The sequence below is a fragment of the Cupressus sempervirens genome, chromosome 5 (genome assembly GCF_028749045.1).
Source record: "Cupressus sempervirens isolate cs-2001-9-10 chromosome 5, ASM2874904v1, whole genome shotgun sequence".
NCBI lineage: Eukaryota > Viridiplantae > Streptophyta > Pinopsida > Cupressales > Cupressaceae > Cupressus > Cupressus sempervirens.
The window spans coordinates 777,577,021-777,581,872 of record NC_143122.1 but is presented as its reverse complement, the minus strand read 5'-3'; the positions used below and the strand labels follow the sequence as shown (position 1 = coordinate 777,581,872).

Below are 4,852 nucleotides of genomic sequence, written 5' to 3'. Positions count from 1 at the left end.
TACAATTTATACTTCCAACTCATTATTGATACCACTCTAAGGTTCTTGGAATCAACTGCCACTATGTTACTATCTAAATCTCTTGCAAACACATCCTATCTATGATGGGCCTAACTTCCCTTTGGATGCCTCCTCAAAATTGATCTTACTTTGGTTAAATGAATACTATACTAGATAGATTATTGTATTTGAGATCTTTTAGAGATCATTTGTTCTTATTTAGATTTCTACAAGCTATTCCACATTTTAGGATACATTATCCAATGTTGATTGAGATGTAGCTATACAAGAAAAGTAACATTACTATAAGATGATGAACTACACTTAAACTTATTCCATTTTTCTTAAAAGAAATGTTACAACTCTAGTAATAAATTAGAAAATAATTTATACTCAATAAAATATTTTTTTATTTTATATTAATATAGTTAAGTTAAATATACTAATTTTAAATAGATAATTACTTAAATTAAGACCTATTAGTAATCCCAAATTAACATTAAACACTACTTGGACCAAACAAAAATTTGAAACTAGTAAACAAAGGGAAACGATCCAGTAGTCATCGAAGCTAAATTCATGCACCTACAGTTCTTAATCTGTAATTCAAAATTTGGCGATTGTTTCGATGAACCTCTATAGGTGATTGAAGATCTTACAACTAACTTTTTTGCTTTCCCACATTTACGGAGCTCTTTGTAGAACTCGTAGAGTGCGAGGTGGTCTAAAAGTGTCATCTCAAAATATTTGCCCAATATCGCCACTAAGACCCTCCAATAGCTGTTATAGTACTTTTTGGACAAGTGGACAAATCAGCAATCAAGAAAACTAAAAAATGAGAAAAATTGAATGGTTATCACTGTTCACGGTGATTTGTTCTAGCATATTTTTGTGCATGTACCAAAGTGTTTTTTGGACGGTAATTAATGGAGAAAGACGTGGTGACATTGAGTACATGAGCGACAAATGGCTCATTCCCTTGATCTTTCGACAAATGACTCATTCCCCTGATCTTCCATCAAAGAAACGTCTTTTTCTAGTAATGCAAAATTGGTGAGAGGAGGAAGAAGTGTGAGTGCAAAAAGTACGTTGCAGGAAAGTGTTATAAGCATGAATGGAATCAAATGAATTATGAATGTGATAGACATGAAGAGGGATGGCACTGACATCCGCGACCTAGGGTTTGTAAACGGTTAAAAAGAAGACCTGTAGATGTGTTAAGGGCTTGTAAAAGATCAACAGAACTGCTGTTGTATATCTACATGAAGCTAGGATTATATTATCCGCCTTTCTTTGCTGTTGACATTTGTTATCTATTCTTTTTCACCACAGCTTCATATAATGAAATCATGAGGTAAATAGCACAAAAAAACGTTGTCATTGATTGCTTTTCCTTTTTGTAGGAGTGTTTGGCATTTACGCTGAGTTCTGGGTTTTGTGGTTGTGTTTGTAGGCGCGGCAACCGTTTATTGCAGTACGACGGAAAATTGCTGTTCAAAATTGTGCTTAGAAGTTAGAATGAACGGAATTGGAAAGAAAGGTATATACATCTTTTAAATGCGCAGTAAAATTTTCATATTTAAAATACAGCTATTACTAAGGGTTTTGGAGAAGAGCGGGTTTTGGAGAAGAGCGTCACAAATTATAGAAATGTTTTTTTCCGGGAGCCGGATTCTTATTCAAGTAGAGCGAGAGCAATATTTAGTTTAATTTTTATCATAGTAATATTGTTTTATTCAAGTAGAAAGCAATATTTAGTTTAATTTTTATTAGAGTAATATTGTTTTTGTGAGAAATATTAAAATTTAAATTTAAACCTTTGAAATATTTCACTCGGCACACTAAAATTGCTCGGCACGTGAAGGTGAGTGTCAGTTTTACTCGGCACGTGATGGTGCCGAGTGATAGATAGCTCGGCACTTGAAGGTGTCGAGTGCCAGTTTGCTTGGCACGTGATGGTGCCGAGTGACAGATAGCTCGGCACTTGCTCGGCAACAATAGATGCCGAGTAAGCTTGGCTCCAACAGAAAAATAAAAAACTTAATGCAATTTTAACGTGAATGCTTTCACCATTAAAACCAAGGAGCCATAGCTTTAACCTTTCAAATAAATTATTCAAATGCAATGAATAGAAGAGGAAGAAGAATGGATTCGAGTATGCCTAATTTCTTGTATTCAACTGAGATTAAAAAAATTACAAATTTGGGAGCATTCGGCTTCAACCAGAAAAACCCTAAAACTGGAACAACTTTAATAACTTTAAAACTTTAAACTTGCAGCTCTAATGGCTGCATACAAGAATGCCTAGAGCAATCACTGCATCAATAGGACGAATCCAATAACCACGAACTTACAGTATGAACAGAGGAAGAATCACGTGCAGCTGCAGGCACAAACTTCTTTCCTTCTTCTTCACTGCTCTTCTCTGCAACTTCTAATCTGATCTGTTTGATCTGCTCTTCTTCTGTTTTATGAATGTTAAAACATTCCTTTTATCATATTCTTCCTTTCCCTCTCAACGTTCAAATTTCAAATTCTCACCTACCAAAATGAATGCCTACCGTCCATGAATGCCTGCGGTGACCTGACAGAGTAGATGGGTGTGGGGCTCAAGGACAAGCCACAGACGTTGACGTTAATTTCCAACAGTTTTCACTTGCTATTCAAGCATGCCCAATGTTGGAAAATACTGTTTTTTGTTATGTGGGTTGCACCCACCGTCTGGGTAAAACTTGACAACCGCAAATTGTTCATTGTTCTGTTTCTTTTTTGGATCTTATCCAATTTTAACATTTTATGAATGCCGCTGCTACTCTTTAATTTGGGAACTCAAGGGATCTCTTTCTTGTGCCCATTCTATTCGGGAATTGATTTTTGGCTTGGAAGTATTTGTCAAATGTCTTTCTTCCAAATTTACTGGGCATCCTTTGGAAGGGCCAAACTTCACATTTGTTTCCTCTTTCTGAATGATGGTACTTTTAGCTCGACTGCAAATTCTAACTTCTTGATTGTTCCACTCTATGTATATTTACCATACATTTTAAACTATTAAAATATGAAACTTTAAATAGGAACTGCTTCAACGAAATGTCTGCATGCTTGAGATCTTACATATAGCTAAATATCTTTATGGTTATATAATCTGTAGTTGCAGGTGTTAAATGTTTCTTTTTATCAAATAGGATTGTAATTTTTTTTAAAATCAAATTGAAATTTCATTTAAATGATTGCAGCAGCCACACAAATGCCGATTTAAGAAATATTATAACAGCCAGATTACTATCCTACTATTGTAGTTCTTTAAATTCATTTAGTTGAGTTTTATAATATTTGAGTTTTACAATTCTTGAGTTTCATAATAATCTCTTTGCTAAGCTCTGTGGAGACTGATTTTCTTGGATATTTTGATATATTTAAAGTTTCTGATGAGATTCTTTGTTTATTTTTAATATTTCAGGTTGAAATTTTATCGAGTTTTGAGATGATGCCAGCATTGTAAATTTTGATTTTTTTGAAGTGGGTGGAAAAGGGAAGTAATCTCTATGCAAGAAAACATTGTAACGGATCTTTTCCTGTAGCTGTCTGCTAAAAATACTACACCCAAAAGATATCCTCTCACTGAATTTGAATTTTTAAGCAATTATCATGCATTTTGAACAGAATGCAATTGATGCTTATCTTTTTTGTGTGAACCATTGATGATCAGATTTTTCATGACTCTCTCCGATATGGTCAATATTTCTGTTGATATAAGCATCCTCTTCAGTATTATAGCAGCACTATTAATGTTCGTGCCTTTGACTTGATATGTATTGGATTTCCTCTTGAATATCTGTTCCTGCTGATGTTGAAAGTATTTTATTCAACAAAATGTTGATTACCGCTTCTATTTTTCTCATTTATTATCATGTTGATTTACCATGGCTGCCTTGCTATTTTATCTGACTCTCACACTTCAAAACTGTCATTGCTCTGTTTCTTTGATGTTTTTCTGTTCAACTTTGAGACACAGCCCGGTAGCTGCATAACAAGACTGTTGTGCCTTTTGCTTATGTCATTGCTTTAGCTATGTATTCTGATGATGTATCTTTGAGCTCTAAAAAGCTAATGCATCTTTTAATCAGCAAAACCATTTTTGCACTCATGTTCTATTACACCTGTGATTCTGTCCTATGCACTTAATATCCTTGTTGATGTTCCATGACTACCTTAATTAATGTTGTCCATACTTTAGTGGACGGGGTACTCGGCTACTTCAAACATTTTTTTAACATGATTTTATATTTTATAGAAAATCTGAAATAATGAGTCATGACAATGGTTTTTCAAAGCAAGAGCAGTGATAAAGTTTTAAAATGTAATGAGTTGTTTTCGGTTTCAGATTTGCAATATGTTTGTAGTTAGCCGATATGGCTTTTCCTAAGAGGGCACAGCTCCCCGGAAATGTCTCATGCAGCCGGAGATTCCATTGCCTTGAGGAAAAAAATGGTACCACCAAATCAGACGATAGCCGGAACCCCCTACTCACCGCCATAGCAATTAGTGGATGACTATGCAGTGCCAGTTAGCAGGCACGGGTAAAAGATAAACAACTAACACAAAAAATGACCACTTACTATCATAGGAAATTATAAATTGACGTGAATGTCGAAATAGCTTAGCTCGGCAAAACAGTTACATTTGTCAGGACCACAACTGTTATGAGCTTGCTGAGAGAAGGCTTTACAGGCTTTGCACGGGAGAGCAAATCAACTCCATAGGGTCAACAACTGGTTTTAAGGTGGTGAGAGACGGCTCCAAAAGGGTCGACCTCATAGGTATTTTTGATCTGTTAACAATCTCAGCTCTTCAC

At 35.0% G+C, this 4,852-nt stretch overlaps 1 long non-coding RNA gene across 1 annotated transcript; it reads left to right on the top strand.

Annotated features, from left to right (window-relative positions):
• The first annotated feature begins 1,137 nt into the window (after positions 1-1,137).
• LOC149558243 (uncharacterized) lies at positions 1,138-3,843 on the top strand. Its single transcript, XR_016352453.1, has 3 exons — positions 1,138-1,354; positions 1,454-1,540; positions 3,458-3,843. It is a non-coding gene; the product is annotated as an uncharacterized LOC149558243 (long non-coding RNA).
• Positions 3,844-4,852: the final 1,009 nt, after the last annotated feature.